This window comes from Bubalus kerabau, chromosome 6, assembly GCF_029407905.1.
Source record: "Bubalus kerabau isolate K-KA32 ecotype Philippines breed swamp buffalo chromosome 6, PCC_UOA_SB_1v2, whole genome shotgun sequence".
Lineage (NCBI taxonomy): Eukaryota > Metazoa > Chordata > Mammalia > Artiodactyla > Bovidae > Bubalus > Bubalus kerabau.
Window position 1 is genome coordinate 11,362,543 of NC_073629.1, and position 15,546 is coordinate 11,378,088.

At 37.9% G+C, this 15,546-nt stretch overlaps 1 protein-coding gene across 5 annotated transcripts in view; it reads left to right on the forward strand.

Annotated features, from left to right (window-relative positions):
• The window catches only part of LOC129654576 (gamma-interferon-inducible protein 16-like), a 202,387-nt gene that overhangs the window by 157,296 nt on the left and 29,545 nt on the right, over positions 1-15,546 (forward strand). For 2 of the 5 annotated variants that reach the window (XM_055583885.1, XM_055583886.1), the window contains one exon: positions 1,019-1,062. The exons of the other annotated variants lie outside the window; for them this stretch is intronic. The gene's annotated coding sequence lies outside the window, so the exon portion shown is untranslated. The remainder of the gene's footprint in view (positions 1-1,018; positions 1,063-15,546) is intronic. 5 annotated transcript variants of the gene reach the window in all.

Sequence of the window (15,546 nt, forward strand, 5' to 3'; positions counted from 1 at the left end):
TGGCACGGGGCTTGCTCTGTTCACAGAGGCCTCAGGTGCCCTCTCGATGGGGTGAAGGTGCAGAGCGCCTTCTTGAGAGGGTCTTAGAAGCCTGGGCAGGAAAGTGAACTCAGAGAGCCTCTGCACTCCAAAGAAATAGCCTGAGAGAGAGAGAGACAAAGCAAGACATGGGACCAAAGCTCTGATGGAGCAAAGGTGTTTTAAGCAACAAGGTGTGGGCATATATACTGTAGTTATTCTCAGCAAAGATAAAGATTAAAATTCCAGACTTCCAAACATAGGTGATCCATATTAAAAATAGAGATAGAGAGTTGTAAATAATCACTTTTACCATATGGTTCACAGGAAGGAAGAGGGTACTTATCACCTTATAGAAAAACTAACGAAGGATATACCTGGATTCTTCAGCCCCGGGGAGAGGCTTGCCTCTCCTTTTAATTCCTGAATATTCAGGAATTAATAAGAAACAGAGGATTCCTGGCAGATACAAAACAGCACACAGGAAGCCTCCTGTTAAATGCTTTCTGACAAGTAGCCAGATGACTCATCTTACTTCTCTTATATTTGAGAGTCATTCAAGTGAATATAGATTTTTAATGACCCACATGTAAATCTTCTGGACAAAAAAGTTCTAATCTTGGAACTCTTTTCATCTACGAACATTTATAATAAAAAAAAATTTGAGTGTAACCTTGCCATAATTTGTTGTTTTTGAGTAAGATATTTACAGGAAATAAACTGTTTTCTCTGACTGAGGAAATCGAAAGCTAAGAACATTGGTGGGAGGAGTCTAAATACTGTTTCTTAACGTTCTCCTTTCTGGGAAAGCACCGTATGAGGCAGCCAGCACTAAATCAAGGGTTTTGACTAGTCAGTTCCCCTTTTCCTTGTTATCTTTCAAAATACTTATTTTCCCTCTGCCCTTCAGGAGATTATACAATTCTGCAGTTCAGTCTCTAAGAGCTTTACTGATTTATTATCCTACTTAAAATAAACAGTGATTCTTGTATTTCTAAAGATAACCTCAAGATCTGGACTACTGTGGAAGACATCTCGACTGAGGTAAGATGAGTAGGAATTCTTGTTGAGAGCTCTGGGTATCTGGTTGGTAACCTCAAGAGGACAAGGGGAGCTTTAGTCATGAAGAATTTGGGGAGAATGGATTGGTATTAACTATATTCAGAAAAGTGAAAACAGCAGTAACTTGATTCTAAACATTTACTGCCTAGGCAAATAATAGACATTTCATTCTACCACAACTGAAGCCTGAACAAAGGGAGATGCATGTTGACAATAGAAGATATTCAAATGTACTCCCCAGGCAACTATCAGCGTGAGTTATACTTAGAGACAGTACTTGCTTTCGTTCCCTAAAAGATGCACAGGAATCTTAGTGGCTGTGGTGGGGGCCTGGGTAAAAGTCCAGATAGGGACATGATAAAATATCATAAAATAATATTGAGTAAAAAACAGAACCAGATATAAAACTATATTGTGTGATATTATCCTAATTTTTGAAAACACACACACACACACACACACAGAGCAGAGCAGATAAGTTTCAATTCCACAAATGCAGTTATACAAAACATGGCTTCTTTACCTCCCTCAAGACAGTTAATTTTTCTTTCAGACTTCTATACCTGCTGCCAGAGTTGTTATTTCACTCTCCTTTAGAATTACTTTCTGCTTTCCTGAAAATTAATGACTTTTTTTCTGGTGGCACAGCATAGGAGAGATGCAGGGAGAGGCAATTACAAGCAGATTTCTATTGTCTACTTTTAGAGCTGTTTAAAGACTTTCTGAATGACCTGGTGCAATAATATTTTATATGTGCTTGACTAGAATATAAGATTTTTAATATTAATTTCAGAATCTTCTGTATGTTAGATAAACAATCTTAATCATACTATTATATTTACTTTTAGTAGGTAAATAGACAATTAAAACTGTTTTATCTCCCTAGGAGTTGTACCTTTTATTATTGTGTTGTGCTCTGATGATAGTTTTTATTTCAGATCTGTTTAAAGCCAGATTACATAGATAGACTGCTTTTCTTTTAGGTACTCTTTACATATTTTAGATAGTCTTTTCATATTTAGGTACTCTTTATCATATTTTATCTCCGGGAGGTGGTGATGGACAGGGAGGCCTGGCGTGCTGCGATTCATAGGGTCACAAAGAGTCGGACACGACTGAGCGACTGATCTGATCTGATGATAAAATATTTTTCTTTTATTTTCCCACCATCAAATGATCTTCTGTTAAAAATACATTGGCAGATTTCCTAAATCCAAGTTGACCAAGTTTTCACTTAAGTTTAACCACTTAGATTCTTTGTGTCTATGCTGACAGTTAACATATATTATCTTGTTTCTTCTATTCATTTCAATGTATGATACTTCTATATTCTTTCTTGATTTTTTTTTTTTGAGGGGGAGGAGTTAGCATTTTTGGTTTGGCTTTTTACTCATGCTCCTATCTTACTTAACGTTTAAGACAAATATGTTAGTGTACTGTCATATTCTTTGTCTTTCCTCCCTCCCTCCACCATGTTGATATACTTCCTGCTTCTTTTTTCTTTAAACTGAGCTTTATTAATTTTAAGACATACATAGACACACCTGATCAGGTTTTCACTTTTATTTACCTTTCAGCTTACAGTTTTTCTTGACTTCCTTATATGTGGTGTGTATGCTCAGTTGCTCAGTCGTGACTTTTTGTGATCGCATGGATTATCACCCACCAGGCTCCTCTGTCCATGGAATTTTCCAGGCAAGAATATTGGATTGGGTAGTCATTCCCTTCTCCAGGGGATCTTTCTGACCCAGGAATCAAACCTGTGTCTCTTGCGTCTCCTGCACTGGCAGGCAGATTCTTTACCACTGAGCTACCTGGGAAGCTCCAGCTTCCTTATATATTAGCCTTTTATTGACTAGTTACTTCCAATAGATATCTCCACGTGATCTTTGCCTGTCAAAACTACTAAGGCCTTGAATACAGGAAAATAGTTTTTGAAATCCTCATATTTAAATATCATTTTGACTAGATTAAAAATCCTACTCTAAAAATTATTTTTCCCTCAAGGTAGATGAGCAGTACCTTGTCTAATACCCCTGGGACTAGATATGTTGTGAAATTCTGATCTGGAAAGTTCAGAAAATGCTATTTAATTACTGAATCTTATTTATTATTTGGGGAGAAGGGGCTAAAGTTTGCATTTTATTATTTTTCTTCCAGTTTTTTTGAGCCATAATTGACATACACCACCATATAAATTTAAGATATACTGCATAGTGATCTGATTTATACACTGCTGCTGCTGCTGCTAAGTCACAGCATGAAGTAATAAGCACAATAACTATAGTGAGCATCCATCATGTCATATAGGTGCAAAATTAAAGATGTACAAAAAAATTTCTTTTTCTTGTAATGAGAATTCAGTTTACTCTCACAATAACTTTCATATATAACATGCAGCAGTCATAATTATATTTATCATGTTGTACATTACATCCCTAGTACTTATTTATCCTATAGCTTTGAAGTTTGTACGTTTCACCTACCTTCATCCAATTTCCCTTCCCCCACCACACCCTGATTACTGGTTACCATCTTTTGCTATGAGTTTGTTTTTGCAATGTAATTGACCTAAGAAATTGTGTTGGTTGTTATAACATGACATCAGATCAGATCAGTCGCTCAGTCGTGTCGGACTCTTTGCGACCCCATGAATCGCAGCACGCCAGGCCTCCCTGTCCATCACCAACTCCCGGAGTTCACTCAGACTCACGTCCGTTGAGTCAGTGATGCCATCCAGCCATCTCATCCTCTGTCGTCCCCTTCTCCTCCTGCCCCCAATGCCCCCCGGCATCAGAGTCTTTTCCAATGAGTCAGCTCCTCGCATGAGGTGGCCAAAGTACTGGAGTTTCAGCTTTGGTATCATTCCTTCCAAAGAAATCCCAGGGCTGATCTCCTTCAGAATGGACTGGTGATTCGATATTTCTTTTTTTAAGTGTATTTATTTTAATTGGAGAATAATTACTTTGCAATATTGTGATGGTTTTTGCCATACAGCAGCATGAATCGGCCACAAGCATACATGTGACCCCCCATCCTGAACCCCACTCCCACTTCTCTCCCCACCCTGTCCCTCTGGGTTGTCCCAGATCATCAGGTGCCCTGCTTCATGCATCAAACTTGCACTGGCCATCTATTTTACATATGATAATGTACATGTTTCAGTGCTATTCTCTCAAATCATCCCAACCTCACCTTCTCCCACTGAGTCCAAAAGTTTGCTCTTTACATCTGTGTCTCCTTTGCACCCTGCATGTAGGATCATCAGTACCATCTTTCTAAATGATATTTCTATACATTTCAAACCAATCACCATAAGTCTAGCTATGATTGTCACCATACATACTTGTCACCATATTGCATTCTTATTGATTATATTCCCTACACTGTACATTTATATTACATTATGTACATTATTATATTATATACATTACCTACACATGACTCATTTATTTTGCAACTGGAAGTTTGCACATGTTAATCTCCCTCACCTATTTCTTTGCTTCTGCTATACCCTGCTTCTGGAGAACACCTATTTGTTCTCTGTGCCTATAATTGTTTGTTTTTGATATGTTTGTTCATTTGAATTTTTTAGATTGTATATCACATGAAATCATAAAATATTTGTCTTTTTTCTGTCTGGCTTATTTCACTCAGAGTAATATCCTCTAGGTCCATCCATATTGTTGCACATGGCAAGATTGCATTTTTTTAATGACTGAGTAATAACCCATCATATATATTTGCCATGTCTTCTTTATCTATTCATCCACTGAAGGGCATTTAGGTTGTTTCTGTATTTTGGTTATTGCAAATAGCCATGAATATTGGGGTGCGTATATGTTTTCTAATAGTATTTTTAATTTTTTTGGATAGGTACTCAGGAGTGGTATTTCTGGATCATATGGTAGTTTTATTCTTCATTTTTTGCAAATCTCCATGTTTTTTCCATAGTGGATACACCAATTTACATTCCCACCAACAGCGCACAAGGGCTCTCTTTTCTCTGCATCCTCATGAAGACTTGTTATTTTTCACTGTTTGACACGATAACTATCGTGACAGGTGTGAGATAATATCTCATTGTAATTTTGACTGCATTTTGCTGATGATTAGTAATGTTAAGCAACTTTTCATGAGCCTGTTGGCCATCTGTATATTTTCCTCCGAAAGATATTCCTTCAGTCCCTCTACTGATTTTTTAACTGTGTTGCTTGCTTGTTTGATGTTGAGTTGTATGAATTCTTTGTATATTTTGGATATCAACCCATTATCAGATATATTGTTTACAAATAAAGTCTCCCATTCAGTATGTGGCCTTGTGGTTTTGTTGATAGCTCCCTTTGCTGTGCAAAAGATTTTTAGTTTGATGAAATCCTATCTTTCTATTTTAATTTTTGTTTCCCTTACCTGAGAAGATATATCCAAAAAACTATAATGAAGACTGCTGTCAAGGAGTATAGTGCTAGTTTTCTTCTAGAAGTTTTATGGTTTTAAGTCTTCCATTTAAGTCTTTAATTCATTTTAATTTATTTTTGTACACGGTGTCAGAAAGTAGACCAGTTTGACTTTTTTCACATAGCTGTCCACTTTTCTCAACACCACTTGTTGAGGCTGTCTTTTATGCATTGTAATTCTTGCCACCTTTATCAGATTAATTACCCTTGAAGTGTGGATTCATTTCTAGAATCTATTTAATTCCATTGATCTAGGTATATGTTTTTGTTTTGTCACTCTTCTGTTTTGATTAGTGTAGCTTTGTAGTATAATTTGATATCAGGGAGTGTTGTACCTCCAGGCTTGTTCTTCTTTCTTTAAATTGTTTTGCTTATTTGAGGCCTCTTGTGCTTCCATACAAGTTTTCAAATTTTTTGTTCTAGTTCTGCGAAAAATGCTACTGGTAATTTGATCAGGATTGCATTGGATCTGTATGGTGCCTTGGGTAGAAAAGTGACTTTAATAATATTAATTCTTTAAATCCATATTTTTCTATCTGTTTGTGTCATCTTCAATTTCTTTCATCAGTGTTTTGTAGTTTTCCAAAAAGAGGTCTTCTATTTCCTTAGTCAAATTTATTCCTATGTATTTTGTTCTTTTTGATGTGATTGTAAATGGGGTTGTTTCTTAATTTCTGTTTTTGATAGTTCATGCTAGTGTATAGAAATGCAACAGATTTCTGTACTAACTGTGAGGGTTTTTTAAAATTTATTTATTTTTTAATTGGAGGAAAATTGCTTTACAATTTTGTGTTGGTTTCTGCCATACAAAAAGGTGAATCGGTCATAATTGTATATATATCTCTTCTTTCTTGAGCCTCCTTCCTCCCCCAACCCCACCCCTCCAGGTTATCACAGAGTTCCAGGCTGGGCTCCCTGTGTTATGTAGCAACTTCCCACCAGCTATCTATTTTACACATGATAGTGTATATATGTTGATGCTACTTTCTCTATTTGTCCCACTATCTCCTTACCCCTCTATGTGCACAAGTCTATTCTCTACATCTGTGCTTTCATTCCTTCCTTGTGAATAATTTCATCGGTACCATCTTTCTAGACTCCATATATATGTGTTAACATATGATATTTGTTTTTCTCTTTCTACTTCACTCTGTATAATAGGCTCTAGGATCATCCACCTCATTATAACTGACTCAAATGAAGAGTTAGAGCTTGAGCAAATTCCGGGGGATAGTGAAAAACAGGGAAGCCTGGCATGCTGCTCTTCATGGGGTCGCCAAGAGTCAGACATGACTTAGCGACTAAATAACAGCAAATGGTGTTAAAAAGTGTTATAGTTTCAACAATTTTTTTGTTCTATTCTGTGAAAAATACCTTTGGTAGTTTAATAGGGATTGCATTGAATCTGTAGATTGCTTTAGGTAGTATAGTCATTTTTACAATATTGATTCTTCCAGTTTAGGAATATTCATCTGTTTGTGTCATCTTTGATTTCTTTCATCAGTGTGTTATAGTTTTCTGCATACAGGTCTTTTATCTCTTTAGGTGGTTCATTCCTATTGTATTTTATCCTTTTGTTGCAAAGGTGAATGGAATTTTTCCCTTAATTTCTCTTTCTTATTTTTTTTTCTTTTTGGTTAGTATATAGGAATGCAAGGGATATCTGTGTATTAATTTTATATCCTGAAATTTTACTATATTCATTGATTAGCTCTAGTAGCTTTTTGGTGGCATCTTTAGCGTTTTCTATGTATAGCATCAGGCTTCCCATGTGGCGCTAGTGGTAAAGAATCTGCTTGCCAATGCAGGAGATGTAAGAGACACAGATTCAATCCCTGGGTTGGAAAGATCCCCTGAAGAAGGGCATGACAACCCACTCCAGTATTCTTACCTGGAAAATCCCATGGGCAGAGAAGCCATGTGGACTACAGTTCATAGGGTCACTTAAGAGTTGGATTCAACTAAAACGACTTAGTATGCACGCTTGCATGTATAGTATCATGTCTTCTGCAATAATGAGAGTTTTACTCCTTTTCCAATCTGGATTCTTTTTATTTCTTTTTCCTCTCTCATTACTGTGGCTAAGACTTCCAAAACTATGCTGAATAATGGTTGTGAGAGTGGGCACCCTTGTCTTGTCCTGATCTTAGAGGACATAATTTTAGTTTTTCACCATTGAGAATAATATTTGCTGTGGGTTTGTCATATATGGCCTTTATTATGTTGGGATAGGTTCCTTCTATGCCAACTTTCTGGAGAGCTTTTATCATAAATGGATATTGAATTTTGTTAACAAGCTTTCTCTGCTTCTATTGAGATGATCATATAATTTTTAACTTTCAGTTTGTTGATATGATATATTACATTGATTTGCATATATTGAAGAATCCTTGCATCCCTGGGATAAACCCCACTTAATCATGTTGTATGATGCTTTTAATGTCTTGTTGGATTCTGTTTGCTAGAATCTTTTTGGGGATATTTGCATCTCTGTTCATCACTGATATTGGCCTATAATTTTCTTTTTTAGTGGTATCTTTGTCTTGTTTTGGTGTCAGAGTAATGGTCGCCTTGTAGAACAAGTGGGACGTTTCCTTCCTTGGCAATTTTCTGGAAGAGTCTGAGCAGGTTACATATTACCTCGTCTCAAAGTGCTTGGTAGAATTCACTTGTGAAGCCATCTGTCCCTGGGCTTTTGTTTATTGAAAGATTTTTGATCATGGTTTCGATTTCAGTGCTCATGATTGGTCTGTTAATGTTTTCTATTTCTTCCTGGTTCAATCTGGAAGGTTGTACTTTTCAAAGAATTTGTCCATTTCTTTCAGGTTGTCCATTTTATTGGTGTATAGTTGCTCATAGCAGTTTCTTATGATCTTTTGCATGTCTGCATTGTCTGTTGCAACTTCCACTTTTTTCATTCTAAATTTTACTGATTTGAGCCTTCTCTCTTATTGTCTTGATAAGTCAGGCTAATGGTTTCTTAATTTTTTTTTTTTAAATCTTCTCAAAGGACCAGCTTTTAGGTTTTGGTTTTCTTTCTTTCTTTCTTTCTTTTTTTTGATCTTTGCTATTGTCTCCCTCATTTCTTTTTCATTTATTTCTGCTCTGAGCTTTATGATTTATTTCCTTCTACTAACTGGGCTTTTTTGTTCTTCTTTTCCTAGTTGATTTAGGTGTCTGGTTAGGTTGTTTAATGCTTTTCTTGTTTTTTGAGGTAGACTTGTATTGCTGTAAGCTTCCCTCTTAGCTGCTTTTGTTGCATCCCATAGGTTTTGAGTTATCAAGTTTTCATCATTATTTGTTTCTAGCTATTTTTGATTTCCTCTTTGATTTCTCAGTGACCACCTGGTTATTCAGAAGCATATCATTTAGCCCCTATGTGTTTGTGTATGTGTTTGTGTTGTTTACATTTTTTTTTTTCCCTTGTAGTTGATATCTAATCTTATGGCATTGTGGTCAGAAAAAACATGCTTAATGCAGTTTTATTTTTTAAAAATTTATCAAGGCTTGATTTGTGATCCAAGGTATTATCTATCCTGGACAATGTTTTGTGTGCACTTGAGAAAAAACGTGAAAACTGTTTTTGGATGAAATGTCTTATAGCTATCAACTAGGGTCCAGTGTATCATTTAAAGCTTGTATCTCTTTATAAATTTTCTGCCTGGATGATCTGTCTGTTGGTGAGTGGAGTGTTAAAAGTCCCCCACTATTACTGTGTTACTGTTGATTCCCCATTTTATAATTATTAGCATTTTCCTTATGTACTGAGGTGCTCCTGTGCTGTGTGTATATATATTTATCATTATTATATTTTCTTCTTGGGTTGATCCCTTGATCATAATGTAGTGTCCTTCCTGTCTCTTGTAATGATTTTATGTTAAAGTCTATTTTATCTTATATGTGTATTGCCACCCCCACTTTTTCCATTTTCATGAAATACTGTTTTCCATCCTTCACTTTCAGTCTGTATGTGTTCCTAGGTCTGAAGTGGGTCTCTTATATATATAGGAACCTTGTTTTTGTATCAGTTCAGCCAGTTTGGTTGAAGCAATTGGTTCATTTACATTTACACTAATTATAGGAAATGGCAACCCACTCCAGTGTTTTTGCCTGGAGAATCCCAGGGACAGGGGAGCCTGGTGGGCTGCTGTCTCAGGGGTCACAGAGTTGGACACCACCGAAGCGACTTAGCAGCAGCAGCATGATCCTATTACCATCATTTACTTTAGTTTTTTTTTTTTACTTTGTTTTTGTAGGTCTTTTCTTTCTCTTGTGTTTCTTGTCTAGAGAAGTTCCTTTAGCGTCTATTGTAAAGCTGGTTTTGTGGTTCTGAGTTGTCTTAACTTTGCTTATCTGTAAAACTTGATTTCTCCATCAAATCTGAATGATAGCTTTGCTTGGTAGAGTAATCTTGATCATAGATTATTTTTCCTTTCATCATTTTAAGAATATCCTGCCACTCCCTTCTGGCCTGTAGAGTTTCTGTTGAAAGACCGGCTGCTAGCCTTATGGGAATCCCCATATATGTTATTTGTTGCTTTTCTATTGCTACTTTCAATATTTTTTCTTTGTGTTTAATTTTTGTTAGCTTGACTAATATGTATCTTGATGTGTTTCTCTTTGTGTTTGTAGTGTATGGGATTCTGAGCCTCCTGGACTTGGGTAGCTATTTACTTTCCCATGTTTGGGAAATTTTCAACTATAAACTCAAATTTTTTTTCATACTGTTTTTTCTTTTTCTTTTCTTCTTCTAGGACTCCTATAATTCAAATGTTGGTGTGGTTAATGTTGTCCCAGAGGTTTATGAGGCTGTCCTCATTTCTTTTTTCTTTATTCTTCTCTACTTCAGTTATCACCACCATTCTATCTTCCAGTTCACTTACCTGTTCTTCTGTCTCAGTTATTTTTTGGGTTCCCTTGAGTGCATTTTTAATCTCAGTTATTGTGTCTCTCATTGCTGATTGTCTATTCTTTATTTCTTTGAGATCCTTGTTAAACATTTTTTGTATCTTCTCGGTCTGTGCCTCTTCTATTTATCTGTGCCTCCATTTTATTTGGAAGATTTTGGATTATCTTTACTACCATTACTCTGAATTCTTTTTTAGGTAGATTCCCTGTTTCTTTATTTGTTTGATCTTATGGGTTTTTACAATATTCCTTCATCTGCTGCCCATTTCTCTCTCTTTTCAACTTGTTTGATTGATTGTATTTGCCATCTCCTTTCTTCTGGTTGTAAGGTCAGATTTCTCTTATTTGTGAAGTCTGCCCCCAGTGGGTGGGGATGAATCTGTGCTTTGTGAAAGTTTCCTGTTGGGGAGACTGGTGTCTGTCCTGGTGAATGGAGCTGGATCTTGTCTCTCTGGAGGGCAGTGCCGCTCTCAGTGGTTTGTTTTTTGGGGTGTCTGTGGGTTTGGTATGGCCTTGGGCAGCCTGCTGCTAATGGGCAATGTTGTATTCTTGTTTAGCTGATGGTTTGGTATGAGGCATCTGACACCAAACTTGCTAGCCTTTGGGTGGGACCTGGTCTTAGTGTTGAAATGGAGACCTTTAGGAGACTTCTCACTGATTAATGTTCCATGGGGCCAGAAGTTCTCTGGTGATCCAATGTCCTGTACTCTGATCTTCCACCCCAGGGGTTCAGGCCCAAATCCTTATTATCACCCAAGACTCCATAAGGCATACAGCACAGAAAGAAAGAGATAGGAGAAAAAAGAAAAAAAAAAAAAAGGTGTGTGTGTGTGTGTGTGTGTGTGTGTGTGTATAAAGATATATTATATATAAAGTGTGTGTGTGTATATATATATATATATATTATATATACATATAAAGAGTGATAGTAAGAAGAATGTCCTCCTCAGTCTTCTGTCATGCTCACCACACAGTGAGCATCAGCTAATCTGTCTACTCAGGAAGCCCTCCAATATTTCTAGGAAGCTGGTCTCTGGACATGCTGTGGGCACTGTGGGGTCAGTTCACACTCACATCTGGCCTAATTCCAGCTTGTACTTGCTTCCAAATCCCATAATTGCCCCCAAAGTCCACAATCTCAAGCTAATGGTGGATACTTAATCCATTGCACCTGTGACTGCAGGAATAATTTCCTTCCTCTTCCTTGGTCACACAACCTCTGGTACTCAGCTTTGGTTTTGGCCCTGCCTCTGGTGCCTCTTTAGTTTTAAATCTAGATTTAAGGGACTAGATCTGATAGACAGAGTGCCTGATGAACTGTGGCTAGACGTTTGTGACATTGTACAGGAGACAGGGATTAAGACCATCTGCAAGAAAAAGAAATGAAAAAAATCAAAATGGTTGTCTGAGGAGGCCTTACAAATAGCTGTGAAAAGAAGAGAAGCAAAAAGCAAAGGAGAAAAGGAAAGATATACCCATTTGAATGCAGAGTTCCAAAGAATAGCAAGGAGAGATAAGAAAGCCTTCCTCAGTGATCAGTGCAAAGAAATAGAGGAAAACAATACAATTGGAAAGACTAGAGATCTCTTCAAGAAAATTAGAGATACCAAGGGAACATTTCATACAAAGATGGGCTCAAGAAGGACAGAAATGGTATGGACATAACAGAAGCAGAAGATATTAAGAAGAGGTGGAAAGAATACACAGAAGAACTGTACAAAACAGATCTTCACGACCCAGATAATCACGATGGTGTGATCACTCATCTAGAGCCAGACATCCTGAATGTGAAGTCAAGTCGGCCTTAGGAAGAATCACTCCATACAAAGCTAGTGGAGGTGATGGAATTCCAGTTGAGCTATTTCATATCCTAAAAGATGATGCTGTGAAAGTGCTACACTCAATATGTCAGCAAATTTGGACAACTCAGCAATGGCCACAGGATTGGAAAAGGTCAGTTTTCATTCCAATCCCAAAGAAAGGCAATGCCAAAGAATGCTCAAACTACCGCACAATTGCACTCATCTCACACACTAGTAAAGTAATGCTGAAAATTGTCCAAGCCAGGCTTCAATAATACATGAACCATGAACTTCCAGATGTTCAAGCTGGTTTTAGAAAAGACAGAGGAACCAGAGATCAAATTGTCAACATACGCTGGATCATCGAGAAAGCAAGAGCATTCCAGAAAAACATCTATTTCTATTTTGTTGACTATGCCAAAGCCTTTGACTGTGTAGATCACCACAAATTGTGGAAAATTCTGAAAGAGATGGAATACCAGACCACCTGACCTGCCTCTTGAGAAACCTATATGCAGGTCAGGAAGCAACAGTCAGAACTGGACATGGAACAACAGACTGGTTCCAAATAGGAAAATGAGTTCGTCAAGGCTGTATATTGTCACTCTGCTTATTTAACTTCCATACAGAGTACACCATGAGAAATGCTGGGCTGGAAGAAACACAAGCTGGAATCAAGATTGCTGGGAGAAATGTCAATAACCTCAAATATGCTGATGACACCACCCTTATGGCAGAAAGTGAAGAAGAACTAAAGAGCCTCTTGATGAAAGTGAAAGAGAAGAGTGAAAAAGTTGGCTTAAAGCTCAACATTCAGAAAACTAAGATCATGGGATCCAGTCCCATCACTTCATGGAAAATATGTGGGTAAACAGTGGAAATTATGTCTGACTTTATTTTGGGGGGCTCCAAAATCACTGCAGATGGTGACTGGAGCCATGAAATTAACAGACACTTACTCCTTGGAAAAAAGTTATGACCGACCTAGATAGCATATTAAAAAGCAGAGACATTACTTTGCTAAAAAAAAAAAAAAAAGTCCATCTAGTCAAGGCTATGCTTTTTCCAGTAGTCATGTATGGATGTGTGAGTTAGACTATAAAGAAAGCTGAGCACTGAAGAATTGATGTTTTGAACTGTGGTGTTGGAGAAGACTCTTGAGAGTCCCTTGGACTGCAAGGATATCTGACCAGTCAATCCTAAAGGAAATCAGTCCTGGGTGTTCATTGGAAGGACTGATGCTGAAGGTGAAACTCCAATACTTTGGCCACCTGATGCGAGGAACTGACTCATTTGGCAAGACCCTGATGCTGGAAAGATTGAAGGCAGGAGGAGAAGGGGATGACAGAGGATAAGGTGGTTTGAGGCATCACCGACTCAGTGGACATGAGTTTGAGTAAACTCTGGGAGTTGGTGATGGACAGGGAGGCCTGCTGTGCTGCAGTACATGGGGTCACAAAGAGTCATATGAGACTGAGACCCTGGTATCTGTTCCCTCCCCATACACAATGGGGTGAAAGTAGCAGCTTATTAAGGCTCACTTACTCAGTTGGACTGGGAAGAGGGAGAGGTATTCAGACAGTTATGGTATGTGGGGAGCACCCACTGTGGCTGAGATCTGCAGCCCATCGCCACAGTCTGAGGTGGGGGGGGTGTGGGTGTGTATTTCCCCAGGGGAATTGGTCCCAGGTCTTCGGTCCCTCAGCAGGGCCAAGTTGCACAGATTCCCAGGAAGGTATGATCAGTGACTTGTACCTGGAACGCAGCTTGGTGGCGGCTGTAAGCCCTGAGGTCGAGACTGCAGTGGCCTCCTGTCCTCTGCCTCTGGCATCTACACTGGTCCATCCCTCCTCTGGGATCACAAATGCCGTGATGTGTAGTCTCACCTCTGGCACTGATGCCGGCTTTGGTATATCTATCTCTGGGGTTGCAGTCCACAGCCATGGCTCATGCCACTTACGGCACTCACAAAGGCAACGTCCTATGATCTGCGAGCATGCAGTGTTGGAGGGTCTCTTGCCTCTGTGGCAGGCCCAGGCTTTTCCCTGGACTCCCTAAGCTGTCATACTAGCCCTCTCAGAGTATCTTCATAGCAACTCAACCCCAGTAATCTCCCTAGGGTCCAACCCCCAGAACTTGAGCCTCAGCACCCAACTCCCACTCACTGCAGTGAGCGTGCAAACAGTCTTGACTGGAAAGTGCTGATCAGCAATGCTATCTGGGGTGAATCATCTCCATTCTTCCTGCTGAGGACCTTTTGATGTGTTTCTCTCTGAGGTTCTGAAGCTCTGCCCATCCCTGCCCATGAAGGGGTTTCCGAGTATGAGGAAACTTTTCATCCTTCTTGGCTGCTCCCCAAGGCACAGGTCCCTGTCCCAAGTCCTTTGTCTCTTCATTTTTCTATATGTTCTGTCCTACCTCATTCTGTGGAGGTTAGCTTGCCTTTTTGGAAGTCTGGGGTCTTCTGCCAGTGTTTAAAAGTCTTCTGCAAGAGTTGTTCCATATGTAGATATATTTTTTTAATATATATATAAATGTCGGGAGGAAGGTGATCTCTCCATCTTGCTCCTCCACCATCTTGAAAGTTCCTCCTGTATATTAGTTTTGTATCCTTCAACTTAAGTGAATTAAATGATGAGTTTTAGTAGGTTTTTTGTGATGTGTTTATCTCATCTGCAAACAGTAACCATTTTAAATTTACCTTTGCAATTTGAATTCCTTTTATTTCTTTGTTTCTTTTTTTTTTATTTTTTTTATTTTTTTTTTATTTCTTTGTTTCTAGTTTGATTGTTGTGACTAGGACTTCTAATACTATGTTAAATAAAAGTGGGGAGAGTGGACATCCTTGTCTAGTTCATATATATGTGATTATTATAAGTTGCTGATCTAAGTTTAAATACATTTTAACAACACTGCATTTCCTCCCCATTACCATGTTTAAAATTTTGACATCATATTTCACAACTTTTTGTTTTGTATATCCTTTAACATCTTATTGCATATATAGATGATTTGACAACTTTTATCTTTTAACCTTCCTACTAGCTTGATCTATTACCTTTACTGTATATTTACCTTTACTAATAAGATTTTACCTTTTATGTTTTATGTTTCTTTTCTTTTTACTTGGAAAAGTCCCTTTAGCATTTATTTTAAAGCTGGTTTGCTGGTGCTGAACTCTTTTATATTCTGCTTGCCTATGGAACTTTTAATGTTTCTGTGAAATCTGAATAAATGCTTTGCCAGCGAGAGTATTCTTGGTTATAGAGTTTTCTTTTTCATCATTTTAAACATATCAT